We start from the raw sequence: 19,996 nt of genomic DNA, 5'->3' as shown, positions 1-19,996 counted from the left end.
TTCATAAGACATAGTTTCAATTTTTATACGTCATCGGTATGATTTTCATACGTGAGTGTTATGAAATTTATACAGTTACAGTATGACAATAATAGTTGGCGCTTTGAATCCAAATTCATAGTTCGTAACTATGATTTTCGCAAGAAATTCTTGTGGCAAAAAATCATAGTTGATTCGTATGATTTTCGGAGTTGCAGTATCCTCAGTGTATGCTAGTCCTACATTGGTGGACATACGTTCAGTCACAATTATTTGTTGAAGTTATGGTTCAACTCTGTCTAATTTTTCAGAAACTTTTCAAATCATATCTTGTATAATATAGTAGAACGAAACAGGGCAACCTTTGGACGCCCTCGTTTTAAGGTTTTCAATGCGTTGCAGGGCGTTTCAGGAGGTTTTGGGAGGGTTTTAGGGGGATTCAGAAGCGCGCAGGTGAATTTCTAGCAGAGGCGTTTCGAAGCGTATCAAGGTGTTTCAAGGCGTTTCCAAGCAATATTTTTGCAGACTGAAATATAGCGTTACAAGAGGGTTAAGGGGGCCTCAGAGGCTCATGGGGTTTCATGGGGGTTTTGGAGGCGTTTTGAGGCGTTTCAATGCGTTTCAGGGCGTTCCAGGAGGTTTTAGAGTGGTTTCAGGGGGGTTCAGAGCAGAGTTTCCCATTGCTCATGTGTGCATAAATGTAACAACGAGCCTCCCACCAAATCGTCTCCCAGCTCTTCAAAATCGCAGTGTGCTGCGCTGCTAGGAGGCTCACGAAAATCTGGTGGGTGCGAGCTAGGCGCATAGCTCCCGCGGAGCTCGTCTCATGCGCTGCGTGAGCTGTTGGTATCTAAGGTGAAAAACATCTTCTTAGTAACGAACAACCTCAACCATTTTTTCCGTACACAACTCAAGTGTCTGGTTAGTCTATGTGATACGAGTAGGGACTCTCAGTGCAAAGGTTTAGGTTCGTTTAAGAAGTTTTTGTCGTAAAATTTTCTAATTTAATCAGCGCATGAGACGAAGCTTATGAGACACATCTTGAGAAAAAATGAGGTGCACAAATTTCAGTCTCAAAATGTACAGTGCTCCTGGGAGCTCACCTGCAATGTGGCTCCCGCACATGGGACTACAGCACGTGCACATCAACTCTGGTTCAGAAGCGCTCTGGTTAATTTCATAGGGATTCTAGAGGCGTTTTTAAGCGTTTCAAGGCACCTCAATGGTCCTCGGAGCGGTTTCAGGGAAATATGAATGCCCATTTAACTATTCTCGAAGAGATGGCTTTCCAGTCTTGACAAAAATAAAAATACTGCTATTTTATCTTGTCCGACGTTTCGGTCCATTTGGGACCTTCTTCTGGGACTCTGAATGATTATTTATAACATCCATTAGAACATTTTCAGAAATAAAAAACTTTACAATTTTTACCGATTTTTCGTCCAGTGTTGTTCTGTGGAACGTCTAAATGTCATCGATTCTGAGTTTCTATTAAAAGCCAAATTATGAAAACACTTACAATTTCCACACAAAAAATCCTCTCCGTGTACTTACTCCCTCTTTTAGAGTCCCAGAAGAAGGTCCCAAACGGACCGAAACGTCGGACAAGATAAAATATTTTATCTTATGCTATATGCTATTATGCAGTATTTTTATTTTTGCCAAGACTGGAAAGCCATCTCTTCGAGTATCAACCATACAGTCGAAATACGTTTAGCATTTAACTATTCCTCTATTGCGTAAATCTCTCAGATACAACCAAATACGTTAGTAGATCCGATGGCCTATACTCAAGTAAGGTCTTGGAGATCCTCAAACTGACAATGAACTCACCATTTGATATCACATAGCTACATGAGGCTGTGTATTGTGTAAGCATTCATTTTATTCATAACTAGCTGTCCCGGCAAACTTTGTCTAGCCAAGTTGTGGTGGTTTGACAGTTGTTAAGGTCTTTTCACATGGCACTCTAGATTGGTTTCATTTCGCTCGTGTGGATTTTCTTTTCCGGTCATAAAAAAAATACTTTCTAAATTTTCAATTTTTTTTTAGCTCATTTTCGTAACTTTTTTGTAGGCTCAGTGTACCAGTTATGGCTATAGTACCCCAAATTCGCCATAGTTGATTTCCATCCTTTAAAAATGCAGATCAACAAGAAAAATTTCGTGATCAACAGATCAGGTTCATGAAAGATGATTGCAATCATTCAAACTTCTCAAATTATGATAGAAATAAATCATTTTCCTTAACTTTTCAGCTTCCTTGTACCCTATTTCGCCATAGTGTACCAGTTATGACAAATCCCATAAGGAATGCATGTAAATAGTTCGAAGTGGAACCCAAATTAATAAATTTGTCTATAACTGGTACAGGGTTCCTATCATTGGCACACGCCGTAATAAATATCAAAAGTAGTTTTGGCTCCGTTTCTATATTTTTCCTGTTAAGTATGAAAACTAATCAATCATTTGACATATCGATTACATTCGTTGATCTTCTTCTTATTTTTGTAGAAATAGTTTCCCTTAGGTAGTGCCATAACTGGTACAGGCACCCTACTTATAAACGCAGCCACCATGAATACGAATCAACCCGAGCAGAGGGGAATATCAAATTAATAACTACGAAATTACAAAACCTGTTTTTATATCTCGTTTTGTTATTATTGTATTATCAAGGCATTACGTTTCTATAATATGTTTTGTTGAACAATCTTATTTTGTTATGACCAAGCTATTGGTATACAGCCATTAAATAATATTTCAATACTAGCTGACCCGACGTGGCTAGCCACGTTTTCACAATCCCGAGAATTATGACAGTGGATTAAAAATGTTTGTATGCATTTTTTGCTTATCTACAACTTTATTCAGAAACCATATTTATTCCTCTGAAGCGTTCTAGAATTTCCTACTACTTAATCTCTTTGCCATGTAAGGCTCCAAAAACTTCTTAGAATTCTAAACAGAAAGTTTTTAGATATGCTATTATTTGTGAAGAATACTCGAACATGTATGTTATTGGTTTGATTTCTACGAAGAATGTTGGAGAATGTTCATGAATCTTCGATTTCATCTCCTGATTCTCACAGGAATGTTCCTACTTTTTTAGAATTAGAAACAGAAAACTTCCAAATATTCCATTATTTATCGAAAATTCACGAACATTTTTGAACTTTCCTGCAGAATGTTCTAGAATATCCCAAAAAATATACGTCTTTCTCTTCTCGTTCCTCTTCTCCAACTTCTTCGTCCAGAAAAGTTTCAGACATTTCTTTTAGTTCGAAACAAAAAGTTTACGAACATTTAATTTATAATGGAAAGTTTTGAAATATGTCCTAGAATATATTCCTTCCAATAATAAAAAAAAACATATTGATTCCTTCAAAGAATATTCTAGGATGTTCCAGAAACTTGTTCTTCTTCTTGGTGAAGTTTTTTTTGTATTTCAAGCCGAGAACTTTCATTATGTATGGAAAACTCTTGAACATTTGAAAAAATAGTATTTTCATCCCTCCGGGGCATACGCAATGTTCTAGAATATTGTTCTTCTCTTCTGCTTTTTCCTCTTTGCCCAGGAAAGTTAGAAAAATGGCTTCATATTTGAAACAAAAACCTCTCGAATTACATTGACGTTCTTGTTAAAAGGAGGTCCTTCGAATTCAATTCTTCGACTGCGATTCGACTTCAATCTCGAACACTCAGATCATATCAAGCTGATCCCACCGAAATATACGTGAAATATTTCAGTCAGCAATGGACTCATCAGAAGCGCCAGAGATATACTATCATGTATTCAGAAATGAAGAATGCCAGAAAGTATACTTCCAAGTGCACACCTTTAACTGTTACAGGGTTCTAATCCCAGAAATGTTAAGAAACTTCTAGAAACTTCTCAGGAACTGCGAATTTTTCATTTCATTGCAGACACCGTGAATGGATGATCTGAGCGCATACAGCCGAGCAGTAACCTTGCGGGTATTTAGCGAAATTATGCAGAGGGTGAGAGAACTTCCAGAGACTTCCGGAAAGTTCTCGAAATTTAAAGTTTAATATTTCAGAACATTCCAGAACGTTCTTCTTTTTTTCTAAAACTTTAAGTAATTTCCACAAAATTAAGTTGAGAAACATGCTCGGTTTCAATCGGGACGTTATGTCAAAAAAAAGAAGAAGATATTTCATAATATTGCATCTTCTTTCTGGAGCGTCCAGAAACTTCTTGAAGGTCTCGAATATTTAAGAAATTCAATACTCTGGAACACTCCAGAATCTAATTCTTATTTCTGGAGCTTTCAGTAACTTCCACAAAGTTCTAGAAATGTTCAGAATATTGATGTTCCAGATTATTCTAAAACGTTCTTCTTTTTATTATTTCTGAAGTGATACAACTATGGTGAAACATTTCCATGAAACATTTCAAAGCGTTACGGACAGACAGACAGACAGACAACTCTGGGATTTTATATATATGATATGCGAAACATTTCATTCAGAAATGGACTCAACAGAATCGCCAGAAGGTATCATGTATTCAGAAATGAAAAACGCCAGAAAGTATATTTCCAAGTACACAGCTTTAACTGTTACAGGGTTCTAATTCCTGGAATGGTAAGAAACTTCTAGAAGCTTCCCAGGAAATGCGAAAATTTCATTTCATTTCAGTCACCGTGAATTAATGTTCGGAGCGCATACAGCCGAGCAGTAAACTCGCGGGTATTTAGCAAAATTATGCTGAGGGTAGGAGAACTTCCGGAGACTTCCGGAAAGCTCTCGAAAATTAAAGTATTTTAATAATTCAGAACATCCCAGAACGTTCTTCTTTTTTTTCTGAAACTTTCAGTAATTTCTACAAAAGTAGCCAAGCTGCTTTGTTCCAATTGGGACGTTATGCCAAAAAGAAGAAAATGATGTTTCATAATATTGCATCTTCTTTCTGGAACGTCCAGAAACTTCTAGAAGGTCTCGAATATTTAAGAAATTCAATAAACCGGAAAAATTCCAGAACCTTCTTCTTTTCTTTTGGAGCTTTCAGTAACTTCCAGAAAGTTCTTGGAATTTTTAGAATAATGATGTTCCAGATCATTCCAAAATAGTTATTTATGTAATGAGTTGCAAATAGGTGATTTTTTCAGCACGAGTCGTACATTTATCTAACGAGGCTTGCCGAGTTAGATAAATACGAAGAGTGCTGAAAAAATCGAGTTTTGCAACGAGTCCCATACAAAATTTTATGCAATGATTTTTTTTCATAATGCAACCCATTTGAGTTGCATAATATTCATAATGCAACTCAAATGAGTTGCATTATGAACATTATACAACTATTTTTCATTATGCAACTCATTTCAGTTGCATAATGAACCAGTTCGGAAAAATTGGCCATTATTATACCCAAATGAGTTATGTAAAACTTAAATTATGATACTGAATTGCATAAAGTTCTTTTTATTATTTCTGAAGTGATATAACTATGGTGAAACATTTCAATGAAACATTTTAAAGCGTGACGGAAGGACAGACAACTCTGGGCTTTTATATATATGATTACATTTTGCTGTGGAACAAGTTTGATTATTATTGTATTATTGAGAGTGTAGAAATACTTTATGCTATTGCTATCAAAACTAAAACAAGTTTTGAAATATTTTTTTTTGTTTTTATTAATGTGTATTTTAACTTAAATGCTAATTCTACACTATTTGAAATAAATCCTACGTCATTCAACAACGTTATTTACAGTATTTCGCGAGTTATGTTTACGGCATCACATTTGATAAGAGGTGTGCTATATTACGTGACATGGAGGTGCTGTAATGTGTACAAAACCAAGTCCCTGCTGGGCACCGCGAGGTTTGAAATTGACTGAGTTGTAGCTGAAAAGTTCCTAAAATATCGGCCACTGCTCAAGTGGCGCAGCACCCTACATACATCAAAACGAGAACATAGCAGACGATATTGAAGGTGGGGTTTGATTGATTGATTGATTTGTCTTTATTAAAGAGACTTTCAGCCCAGGTGGGGTTTGAAAGGGACGTTTCAGATTCCGACTTTGACATGAGAATTTAAATGATTAAAATGTCAAACTTATTGAGTAACTTGTTTGAACGAAGCTAATACAGACAGCTGAATCCAAAATTGTAGATGGTTTTGAATGGGATTTTTCAGAAATATTTTATATTTTCACATGTTTTTCCTGTCGTTCCAGAGGATGAAGTCGGAGCTACCTATTTGTGGTAAAAGATTACATGAATAGTTGAAAACACTCCTATGAGGGAAGAGAGAAACTGAAGTTCGCAATGATTGTTCCGCCATTCTCACAAGCTGGTCTAAATATGTATAGCATTCTCAGCCAACACGAAGTCATATATGATGTAGAAAATGATGCTAATGTGGAGGCCATATGCGTACATGCTTTCATTTAACCACGGGTAAAGTGTACGCATATCGCCTCCACTTTAGCATCCTATTCAACAGCATGTGCGATTGTTTGATATCATAACTAATTTTGCTTTCGGGATGTTATCAATAACTCTTTAATATCAAAATTTGTTATTGAAATATTTCCCAAATTCACTGTTATTAAGTTGTTATTGACAATAACAAAACATGTAATTAAATTGATTTTCCAGGAACAAATTTTTGTTATGTGACATGTTATTTTGCCGCTTATGACAGACAAGTTTATAACTCAATATGTTATGTTAATAACATAAAAATAACTAATTCCATTATGCAGTTATTTTGCCAAAATAACGCATTTTGTTATGCAGTTGTTATTTTCTTCTGCTCGGGAATCCATGCAAGAGTCATCCTGATTGGTTCAGCCGGTCTTGAGTTTTGTTGCCTCAAAGGGACTTGAAACTTATTTTTATATATAGATAGATGCTTAAATAGATCACTGATTTCACTTGTAGGTAAGATAGGGAGTTCTCGGATACTCTTAAATTTTTAACCCTTAAACACTCCATAAATGTCCCTTAACTTTTAGTTCTGCTTTTTTTTCCTGTAAACCAGCTTTATCTGTAATCTTGAGAACTCCAACTGCTCTAAACACAATCGAATTCCATTTAGGTAACGTTAGCTAAATGGAGGGACCTTAATAGATTTTACCTAAATGGATCCTACCTAAATGGAGGTTTCAGTGTAACAATGACAGCTGAATAACTGCTAATAAACTGAAATTTTTAAAATTAATCTTAAAAGTGGTTTATTCAGTACAGTAATAATGTAGGTTTGAATATTTTGTAGAATGTAAATCTCGCTCAATATTTCAGCATACTGTCTTTGAAGAACTTGTTCAGAAGAACCAAACTTCGTTCTTGGTAAACAATTAGCTTCAGGATTGGCTCACTAAAAATGGCGCAAACTTTGCTGCAAAGACTATACATATGATCGCTGTTTATGAGCTCAATTTTGATTTTAGCGTAACATAATAAATGGATGCTGCCTAGGGGGGGTGCGGGGGTGAGTGGAATTTGCTGTTCTAGTCAAAACTCACCACCCCTCCATTCTGTTCAATGCTATTGTATAGGGAAAGATGGGGTAAGATGTCATTGTTCAAACTTTCACGTTTTGTTTAGACATTTAAATAAGTAACAGCAACTAAATAATATTTGCTTGATACTTTAGTAAAAAAATATTCACGAAACTAAAACATTTTCGTCGATTTTTAGCTATTTCAAAAATTGATTCGTAAAACGGAAGTGGCGCCAAAACTCTAGGAATATGGCCAGGAACATATCCATTCTTGACAAAAATAAAAATACTGTTCTTTTATCTTGTCCGACGTTTCGGTCCGTTTGGAACCTTCATCTTAAACTTTTAAAGATTCTTTATGAAATATTAAACAAAATCAAAAAATTAAAAACAATTTCTACCGAATTTTACAGATTACTTTCATAGTTTTTCGGTCATTTCAGATTGAATTATTATGTTGGTCCAGTGAAAAAGAGGAGACATTGCATTTATTCACTAATGGCCCGTTTGCATATTCGATAGTAATGCGTGACAATATTCTGTCGGACAATTTATTCTACGCTAGTATCGTTTACAATATCGCTAACGATTTAGCTGCTAACTCTGGGACAATATTTTGTTCGATTCTATCGGTAACAAATATGCTAATTCTGGCGAACAATCTAATATCTTTATTGGTGTCCACCAGTTTTAGCACCAAATTCATAATTCATAATAATGAAATTTCGTTGGCAGTTATGATACTTAAAGTGACACTTTCTTGCAAAATTTCATCAACTTCGATCAATTGGTCTGAAAGCTACTGGTGTTGATAGGGGTGAGTGTTGGTGAAAGTTTTTCGTGATTTTCATGTGCAATGTTTGCCTACTCCCTGCTAATTTTCATGAAATTTTCACAGATGGTAGTTGAGTATGAGTATATTATGCCTGCAAAAATTGATGATTATTGGTATAGTAGGGTAGTGGAGGTATTTTGGACCGGGCAGGTATTTTGGCGCACCTAGGGAATTTTATGATATTTATCACATAATCTCTACTAAATCTTGGTAATTTTTTATTGGAACACGAAAAGTATTCAACTATGTTTATGCCACAAAAGTTCAGCCTATTGGACGCAGTGGCTTAATTTCCCCAACAGGGGAGGAAAAAAAAAAATTCAACTATGTGATGACCTTTATTTTGGATGTCAGTTAAATATGCTGTTCAGTATCAAAAATAGAGAAAATATTTTCACTTCCAATTAAACGCACGGAAAAGCACCAAAAACAAAGAAGGTGACAAATTTGTAGTCGGCTTCGAAGAGGTATTAAATTTTACAAATAAATATTTATTTCATGTGAATGTAGTTAGGGCCTTGTAAGAACTCAAAATAAACTATTATTAACCTCGGTGGAGCGATAATATTTACTAAAATGGTGGTTTGAGGTATGGCCAAAATATGTTCAACATAATCAGATGTGGATATATTTTGGACCACCTGTCAGATCCATCTCTCCAGTTCCTTCTAAAGGGAGAAAATATTCATGCCAATGTAATGTACTCTAAAAACAGATAAATAGAATAAGTTGGGACCTCCCGTGATCTGGGTTGTTATACGTTAATTTGACAATGAGATTGTTGTGGGTTCGATTTGTTCTAACAACTTTTCACCAAGTTAAAAATTTCGATTCGATTTGTGTCCTAACAACTTTTCGATAAGTTGAAATTTTCAGGTGTTCATTCATCTAGTTTAGAAAAGTTGTCCTTCTCGGCAATCAGTTGATGACTGAGACAATGTATTATCTAATGTATGTTCGATCATTTACGTATCATTCAAATTACTTTATTTTTGATGGCCTTTCCACTCATTACAATATGTGTGGAATGCTTTTATATTTAGCAAAATCACTAGACTTTCACACTTCTATGAAGCGTTACGTAATTTATGCATGGTGACTGGCGTCATGCAATAATTAATAAATACACGTTTTGCGTAACATTTTTTATGAAACATCATACTACAATGCGTAAAAACTGACAATTGCAACAAAATTTCATCTTATTTTACCGTTACGTAATTTTTAAACGTTACCTGCCTCAAAAAATGAATAGAAAAGATGTAAACTTCACGCAGTTTTAACTATGTTTAAATGTTTGCTGAGGTGGCATTCATTTCATCAATCAAATGAAGTTTAATTTGGTGGGCCAAAATATGTGCACTTGGTGGTCCAAAATAAAATCAGGTGGTCCAAAATAGAAGCCCGATATCCTTCAACAGTTTTGATATTTCTTGTATTTACTACATTAATTTTAAGTTCTGTTTGACCTTTCTCGATAGAAAACATGTTGCTCTATGTAATGCCTACTGAAATTATCCATATTTTGAAGTGGAAACTTCCTCTTTTCGCTGAATTGTTAATCAACTTCCTAAAAGGGTCCAAAATACCTCCCTTACCCTACAATCGAAAGAATAAAGGGTGCTGACTAATTCCTGCCGGAGGCGCTAAAACTACGTTAAGTCTCAATACATGTTTCGACTTTAAAATTGTTGATAGTGCATCGATTGTTTTGAAATTTTGCCTATGCAACAAACTTAGATTGAGAGGTTTGTGTTCAAAATTTCAACCATTTCCTTTGCCAAATTCAAAAGTTACAGCGCTGACAAGCAAAACTAGGGGCTGTACAAAATTCAATGGCGCACATTCTACTCTTTTATTGCTACAACAGAAAGTACTGCACCGATCCACTTGAAATTGTGTAGGTGAAATGAACACATCTTAAGATGTTATTAAGCCAAATTTGAGCAATTTTAATGTATCGATTGCAGAGTTACAGCTATATTTCTTGTCCCGATTATTGCGGATACAGGCTTTATAGCGACGCCACCTAGGACGCCACCCATCGCACCCAAAATTCGCACAGTTGTTTTGGACGCTCATATAGGCCGCGTGGTAAAGCTTTGTTCTCGTCCCGAGATGAACTAGCCTAAGGCTAAAAATCTCGTTAATACAGACAAAAAAAGCTTTGTTCCGAGTTGATTATTTAAACTTTTAATTCTCCTTTATAACGTTGAAACTTTCATGAATTTTCGTATTTATTTTACATTTACTCTTTTCTCTATACTAAACTACAAGAGATTAAATGAACGCCCATCACTGTACTTCTTTCTTACTTTTGCAAAGTTTCTTTTTCCACCGTTGGTTGTTGTTGGTTACTGTACAGCAGAAACATTTAATCCGAGACAGCATCCGCCAGTTCGTGTGAATTAGTAGAATAAATCATTCTTCAGTGTTTGGCATTAACATTGAACCTGATGGCTTTCATGGGCATCATATCCCCGCGTATCGATGAGATAAAAAGAAAGAAGATCTTTCTTCTTACGGTAATGGCAGACAGGAAATGATTCTGTTCTAGTAGGCACCTCTACACATAATAACAGTGAGGTGTTCGTAGCGATATGAAACCATTCGAAGAAGCTGCACTGTGCCCTGCAGTGCACAAAACCGTTATTATTTCAGTCATAATATAGAAGAAAATTTTATCGAACGCTTGTCATAATCAGGGGGATGACGAAGGGCCAGAATGATCTACCCAGCATTCAATTCAACATGGCGTCCAATGTTTTTGTTTTGATTGCTTGATTCATGAAAAAACGCGCTGGAAACCTCGACACTGCTTCGCTGCTACATATAATATCGTGCAAAGTGATAAGGAAAGAGAAACAATCATCAAAAACAACGATTTCGTTTGAAATGTGTAATTTCTGTAATAAGCACTAGCAACACACGAGCCACACACCCGAAAATCAGGAGCAAGTTAGGGTAAACCGACCAGAAAGTGGGTACCAAAACGCGCCGTACCAAAAATGATGTTGGGTGGAGCGGCGATGTACCGAGTTTGACAGCCGTGTCACCCCACTGGTCATAATAGCGCTTTATACCATCTATTTGACCTTCTAGAGCTCTAGAGTATTCAAAATTGGCCAAAAAGCTTGGCAATGTATACCGTTGGTACCTTCTTCACGTGCTTGAAGAAATAAAATAGACACTAGAAATATAAAAAGGTTTGTATCCTCTTACTCAAAAACACCTATTTAAACCTCCACGTGGAACCGCTTAACCTTTCCAATGCATCAGCTCGTTGACATAGTACACGGTTTGGGTCCACAATGACCGTAATGCACAAGGAGGTTGAAATACGAGCAACCTTAGCAGAGATCGAATTCCAACCAAACCTGGTGATGTTCACATCTGGGCGAATCTCCTCAATAAAAAATGAGGAAGGGCCAGATGTCGTTACTGCTTTTATTCTGCACATCAGGCAGCGCCTGTATGAGAAACGTGTATTGAAAAAAGTAGACCTCCGATAGGAGACGTACCTAATTATATTTATCACCCACTCTGGAAAGTTTTTCACATACATCCATTAGTCATTGGATATTCACAAGAATGTGTCTTAATCTCTCAATTGTATGATAATTCCGGAACGAATAAATTAACAAACATGCACGAAAATTTTAGTCCATCTAACACGATGAACACGTGACGCTCGATCAAGCAGGAAATTGATCACGTAGGTAATAGCGTAGTAAAGCTTTATTCACTGATGTGTTAATTTATGCGGGCGGTTCTGTCGATACAAATTGAGATCGAAAATTATCACCTCTTCTCCTCCATTCACATATCATTCCATGATTCGTGAATCAAAAAAAAAATAATGAAGCATGGTTTGTTCAAAGTACGAACCTACGCATACACAACGGTAGGAGTAGGAAAGGTAATCAAAATTTGTTTATGCCACTAACGACCTTCAACAATTGCGATCTGTAATACCGGTTTCGAAATGTTTACGTTTCATCTAGATTCTAGACGATTAAAGTGCGGTTAAATAGATTCACTTCAATCATTCGAAATAATTATTCGATTGAAAATAAATGATCCATCAATTCACCTTTGTTTTTTTTTCATTAAGTCATGATTAAGCACTTGAACATCATTTCGCTTATGCCATATTTAAAATCTAGCTAGATCAGTGGTCACCAAACTGCGGCCCGCAGGCCGCATGCGGCCCTCGACCAGGCTTTGTGCGGCCCGTGTACTGATTTTGAAAGGTATAAGAAAGTGGCCCACTCATTGATTTCATAATTAAAATCAGAAATTTCACCATATTTTGAAACTTTCATGAGAGAGAAAATCGACTACTAAAATTTTGCCAATATCATGGAAAGTTTTACAAACTGTAAAAGTAGCACTAGTTTACAGCATTTTTGAACTCGGTAAGCTGAATATCATTTTTGGTGTAGAATCATGACCTGAGTTCGAAAACGCGAAAGAAAAAAATTACAGTAGAGCGGAAATTTTTTCGACTTTCCATGCCAGGTTGATGATTTGAAATCAATTTTTGTTCTATTTTTAAGCAACGTCACTCACTTCACAGACCTTATTCTCCATAATCAATGCTCCGATTGAGCTGAATTTTTTACTGTAACTCGCCTACATATGAAATGTCAAATAAACGTTAAAAAAGAATTTTTAAATTGTTTTTTTCTTATTGAAAAAAATGCATTTTCTCATATATTTTTGGAAATTTGGCTAAAATTTAAGGAGATCGTCCCTAAACCTCGCCAATATCTTGAACTTCATCAATCTGACGCAAAACCTGCGTTCAGATGATCGAATGGTATTGTATTCAGCTTTTAATCTATGGAAAAAGATTTGAAATTGGTTGAACAAAACCCAAGATATTTGAATTTTAGTAAATTCCATATTTTTAAAATTTGTATAACTCGATATTGAGCTAAAACTCAAAAACTGCTCTACTTTAAATTTTTTGAAGCACGGTTTCGAAATTAGTGCTAAATTGTACTTCAAAAATTTTGGTCGTTGACAGAAGTTCACGACTTTCGTTTTATTTTGTAAACTAGTGTAATTAGTAATTTGTTTGATATAACGAAAATAAAGTTAAAATTATTTCCGTTTTGTTTTTAGCGACGAAAAAATCCTTGTTTTCGATGTACTTCTATCAGGAAAAATACAGAAATACAGGAAATACAAAATTTATGCCTACAATTTCTCTTAAAAGAAAGTGCTGTCCAAACTTTCGGAATTTCGCTTAAAACATCAAGGATTGGGCAAGATACTCTTCATTGCTCTAGCTATACATTCTTCTTAGAATATCTATTCTAAATTGGCTACAAATATTTGCACACATTGCGCAGAAAATAATGTCTGCAGGTTTTTCTTAATTAACTTCTTAAGAAAGAAAGATCTTTACGACTGTAGCTCTCAGCAATTTTAGGGGTTTTCGGCCTTTTCAGTCGGTAAAATCAGCGAAAACTATTTTACCTCTACATCCGACGGTTTCGGTTGCTTTATTCAACCTTTTTCAAGGACTCTAGAATTTTAAAAAGAGGGGGGGGGGGATATTTCAAGAATAGTTTCTCATCGGTTTTTAACTAGTAGGGCGTAGGGTAGAGTTAAAAACCGATGAGAAACTATTCTTGAAATATCCCCCCCCCCTCTTTTTAAAATTCTAGAGTCCTTGAAAAAGGTTGAATAAAGCAACCGAAACCGTCGGATGTAGAGGTAAAATAGTTTTCGCTGATTTTACCGACTGAAAAGGCCGAAAACCCCTAAAATAACTTCTTAAGAAATTACGCAAGAAAAACTTAAACAATAATCAGTGATTTCCACAACAGTATCTCCACTCTCCAGGCATTCTGAAATTTCTCAAAATTCTCGAGAAGTCTCAAAAAATCTTACAGTTCCAAGGGTGGATTATATTTTCAGGAAATCCCTAAGCTGCAGTAAGAAACTCCATTCGGAAATTTGTCAAAACTGGATCCAGGAGCTTTACAAGATTTTTTTCTGTGTTCGTGTCTAGGACTTTCTGTACCTCTAATCAGCGCCATAAGTACGCTGTAAGTTTATCCACAATATTCTTCAAGGGGTCCATATTATTTTAGTCAGCATTGCTATTGCTTATTTATGTATGACTTTTAAGTAACTACCACAACTTTTTTGCTTTTTGATGGATTTAGTTCAAATTTTGCATACATCCTACATACATACTCACAATTATTATGTGTAAAAATTGTGAACATCCATTCACTACTCTGGGAGTTATAATGTCATAAAGTTGAAAAATCATGAAAAAGTGTATAAAGAAGCCCCGCACGACGGTAGTTTGAAATAATTTGCTCAACATTATCAATAACAAGAACCTAAATACTACGGTCTTGAAAACTCTGTTTTCAATTCCCTACGATTTTCAGGAATTTTTCAAATGAAATAAAATCTCCTGATAACTCCAGGTTGTTTAATTATTTGCTTTTTTCAATATTTTGGTTTTGAATGGATTGGGAGGGTTCGACTGAATGGGATAGTTATGCTACGGAAACGGCTAAGCAGTCTCGAGGAAATCAAACGATACTATTTGGTTTTACCCAACGTTTCGAACACTTTTTTGGTCTTCTTCAGGGGTTAACCGCTGTTATCGTTAATCGATTAACCCCTGAAGAAGACCAAAAAAGTGGCCGAAATGTTGGGTAAAATCATATAGTATCGTTTGATTTCCTCGAAACTGCTTAGCCGTTTCCGTAGCATAATTTTGGTTTCGTATTGAATCTTTAAAAATTATAAAAATAATCTCTTGAACGACTTGCGGCCCGCAGTCTTGTTAGAAAGTTCAATTTTGGCCCGCAAAGACAGTTAGGCTGAGGATCACTGAGCTCGATGATCTACGCTGTTTAAAAATAGTATCGTAGAGAAAATCGCGTTCTCACTGCTCAACTAATGGTCATTTGAGTGAGTCATGGAAAAATGGAAAATTAGATGGCATCCAATCAGATCAAAGCTTTCATTTTAGGACCCAAATTTGGGCACGATCGGTTATGTCTACGGAATTCTTTGAATGGCGCTTCCTTGCGTAATTCCCAAAATGCCACGAATATCTGTTGACCCGACCGAGGACCCGACGTTCTGCGAAGGGGGACCGAAAAACTCAAAACTTCCCTAGACTGAATCCACCACCGGAGTTGCACAGGATACAAATTTAATAAAGAATCGTGCGGTTGGCTTTGTTTCATGGCATCAATTACTAATCAACAACTAAGCATTAAAAATATTGTTCGCTTTATAAGTATAACCCAGCCAACAAATTGTTTCACATAACTCTGCTACAATTCTGCTAAGTAAACTCTTATCCGTTCAAAAAACATTGTATAAGATGCACCAAATATGCTCTATTCGCACAAATTTGGAGGCCATATACGTACATTTTGAGAAAACCATTTTGAGTTATACAACTTCAGGCGAATTCATTTGGCATGTAATATAACTTCATTATATACCTTTGCTTGGCTATATATACGATTTCATTTTCACATGTTCAAATATAAAAAAAGAAGTTTCCAAGCTTAGATTTTCCGACCTAAAGCTCATTAATCAGATACCCTACCACTGTGTCAATCACTAACTGTTGTAGGAAGTGGAATTTAGGCAAATATAAATAATTATGGCCGGTCTGAATGGCCACAAGGGCCAGTATTGGGTGATAAAACTGTGCACTAAAACCCATCCAACATTTTTTTTTTTTTTTTTGATATTACTCTGCTGCAAGTCAGCTTTGTGGATATTTATTTGTTCAAAAAGGATTGCTTAAAATACACAGATTTGCTCTATCCGCACACCTTTTGGAGGTGATATGTATGCACTGACAATATCATTTTGACATACACTCCCGTGCAAAAGTTTGGGGTCACCCCCTCGAAAACATGGAAATGTTTTTCGGTCATATCTCAGTCATCTTACATTTAATCCACTCGTTCTTATACTCTTTCGAAAGATAAAGAGTTAGATTTGATTCGTAGGTACTTTTCACAAATTTCATATGAAATTTTTAGTATGAAAAGTTTACCTAAACTTACATGTTTTCCCTAAATCTGTACGAAATATTGTTTTCCGTGTAGTTCAAAATTGGGTCGACCAAATTTCAAAATTAAAGTTGCATTAGAACCCTATTTCTATCCTCTTTGAGAGCCATTCATTAGATTTTAGCGAAAAAATTCATAACATAATTTAAATAATCGAGTTAGGTTTACAAGTCACCGTGCAAAAGTTTGGGGTCACCTTCCAAATGAAGTCTGAGTCGGATTTTTAATCAAATCGTCATTGTTTTTGATGCAACTCCAATTCCTTCTTTGATATCTGAATGGCAAGACACAAAAATGGTTATGAAATGTTCACAAACTAAGCTCTAGACTAATTTAAGGAAGAAAACGGTATATAAAATCCATACTAAACCAGCTAAGTTCGTTATATAGAGTGCAAAAGAGGATGGAAGTGAGATAAAAATGACTAATTCGTGAATTCTACCCTATATAACTGTAAGTGTTATAACCACAAACATACCATTACCCTAAAATCCATAAGTTTCAGCAATGTTACATATTTTATTTTAATAAATATACCATATCAAAAAATTATCCCTTTGCTTTGCACCAAAACCCAAAATCTCGAATGTAATAGTACATTCCGAGAAATGTCATTCGTTGTTATGGATTTTGGGGTAATGGTATATTTGTGGTTTTAACACTTACTGTTATATAGGGTAGAGTTCACGAATTAGTCATTTTTATCTCACTTCTATCCTCTTTCGCACTTCATATAACGAACTTAGCTGATTTAATATGGATTTTATATACCGTTTCTACCTTAAATTAGTCTAGAACTGAGTTTATGAACATTTCATAACCATTTTTGTGTCTTGCCATTCAAATATCAAAGAAGGAATTGGAGTTGCACCAAAAACAATGACGATTTGAATAAAAACCCGACTCAGACTTCATTTGGAAGGTGACCCCAAACTTTTGCACGATGCAGCATACTAAGGGGTGACCCCAAACTTTTGCACGGTGACTTGTAAACCTAACTCGATCATTTAAATTATGTTATGAATTTTTTCGCTAAAATCTAATGAATGGCTCTCAAAGAGGATAGAAACAGGGTTCTAATGCAACTTTAATTTTGAAATTTGGTCGACCCAATTTTGAACTACACGGAAAACAATATTTCGTACAGATTTAGGAAAAACATGTAAGTTTAGGTAAACTTTTCATACTAAAAATTTCATATGAAATTTGTAAAAAGTACCTACGAATCAAATCTAACTCTTTATCTTTCGAAAGAGTCTAAGAACGAGTGGATTAAATGAAAGATGACTGAGATATGACCAAAAAACATGTTCATGTTTTTGAGGGGGTGACCCCAAACTTTTGCACGGGAGTGTATACAATTCCACACGAATTCATTGGGCGTATTGTATAATTTCATATATAATAGACCTGTTCACTTTGAAACTTTTATTCTCCGATTCTCCGTGACATATCAAATCATCAATCCACATGCAAAAACAAGTCTTCAGTCCAAAATTGAGCCAAATTGATAAAGATTTAAAGGTGTATCAAATCGATTTTATGTTTTTTTAATCGTTTTCACAGAAATTTACTCATAAATCCAGAAAATTGCTCCGAAAGGCTGCCGAAAATACCGTTTAAATATAGTTAGTACAATACTCTACAACTTTGCCGAAGATACTATGGTGTTTAAATTGCTTATTTCGAAGCTATTCAAAAATTTTAGTTGAAAAATCACGAAAAAACACGATATTTTTACGATTTTACATATGAAAGTCATGTAGTTTTACATTATTTTACGTGACTAAATTAATTAGCTATTTCTCCCTTGTGTAACGAACATTTCGTCCATACATCGTTTTTGTGTAGGAATTCGTTTTCAATGACTAATTATCAAAAGAATGTCACGTTGATACTAAAAATCGCATAGAGTTGCCAGCACGAATTAAAACAAAGTTACCCATGATTAAGACGTCATGCCATCGTATTCTAATGTCTTTTGATTCAAGTATCAGAAATGGCGCAGATAATAAGGCTCGAGCCTGCGGATCAGAAGGTCCCAGGTTCAAGCTCAAATACATAATAAACTTTTTTTTTCTTTCTTTGTAGCAGTTAGGATGAAGAATCTGCCATGAGCCATGGCCCATGACTTACACGCAATCTCCCAAATAATGATGATCGGGACCTGCCAATTAAGCCCATTCCAGGAATAGCTAGATATTTAGTTTACTTGTTGACAAGAAATCGTGTCGACGAGATCAGCTGGACGAAATATTGGACATCTGTTTGATACCGATTAATTTAGCTTAAACAATTCAATACGATGATGGAACTGCTTCTGGATGCAACATTTATCATACAACTGTGGAGATTACTTGCATCTATCTAGCCACAAGCAACACAACTACACGATAAAGGGAAACTTCATTCTTACTATGCACTCTACGGTTTCGAAACAAGGCTATGATGCCAAATTGCAATGAGATGCAGATCGTAGTCTCATTAACTTATAGCTGGATCGAGACGCAAAAAATCCTATTCCAGGGCTCGAACCTTGAATCTTCGAATCGGCAGTCTCATGCTCAACCATCTACACCAAATTGAAACTGATGCAGATGCGACAAAGAATTGTAATGACGTTTTAATCATGGGTAACTTTGTTTAATTTTGTGCTGGCAGCTCTATGCGATTTTTAGTATCAACGTGATATACTTTTGATAATTAGTCAATGAAAACGAATTCCTACACTAAAATGATGTATGGACGAAATGTTCGTAACACATAGGAGCAATAGCTAATAAAATTAGTCACTTAAAACAATGTAAATTTACATGAGTCTTACATGAAAAATCGTAAAAATATTGTATTTTTTCGCGATTTTTTAACGAAAATTGTTGAATAACTTTGAAATAAGCAATTTAAACACCATAGTGTCTTCGGCAAAGTTGTAGAGTATTGTTCCAACTATATTTTAACGGTGTTTTCGGTACCTTTTCGAAGCAATTTTCTGGATATTGGAGTACATTTTCGTGAAAATGCTCGAAAAAACACAAAATCGATTTGATACACCTCTAAACCTTTATCAATTTGGCTCATTTTTGGACTGAAAACTTGTTTTTGCATGTGGATTGATAATTTGATGTGACACGGGTAGGTCAAAAAAAGTGAACAGGTCTAATATATAACTTAGTTTGATGCTTTATATGATCTCTTTTTCACAAACAATAAAATATCAACAAGTCGTGTCAGTATTTTGTTTGAAAGTGTGAATGTTAACCAACATGGTGGTGAAAATGCATGCAAAGTGTTAAATAGACTTTGGTGATCTCGTCAAAATGTATAATAAGGCTGATGCCAGGCTGTGCGGCAGACTCAGAATGCATAAGCCGTTCGGATATCGGGATAAACATCAAACTAGAACAGTGCAGCTGCTGATCCACGATGCGGCTGGGCTGGGACTTGCAAAGAGCTGTCCTTGGAGCTGCTAGTAGGAAATTCAGGTAGGTGAATGAGGAAAACTCGCCTGCATCTGTATTTATTCGAGTTAAACGATGGCCTAGCGAAATATTCTCAGAAATACTTAATTTGTATCATTCAGTGCCGCTCCCATTAGATTTCGGCACCGTATAACTTTATTTTTACAAATATGA

The 19,996-nt window shown here is 35.5% G+C and overlaps 1 protein-coding gene across 1 annotated transcript in view; it reads left to right on the top strand.

The window, feature by feature from the left end:
• The window catches only part of LOC115270390 (phospholipase B1, membrane-associated), a 68,479-nt gene that overhangs the window by 35,156 nt on the left and 13,327 nt on the right, over positions 1-19,996 (top strand). The window lies entirely within an intron of this gene.

The sequence above is a fragment of the Aedes albopictus genome, chromosome 2 (assembly GCF_035046485.1).
Source record: "Aedes albopictus strain Foshan chromosome 2, AalbF5, whole genome shotgun sequence".
In the NCBI taxonomy this organism is placed as follows: Eukaryota; Metazoa; Arthropoda; class Insecta; order Diptera; family Culicidae; genus Aedes; species Aedes albopictus.
The sequence above is the reverse complement of the archived record's forward strand: the minus strand, read 5'-3'. Positions and strand labels throughout refer to the sequence as shown.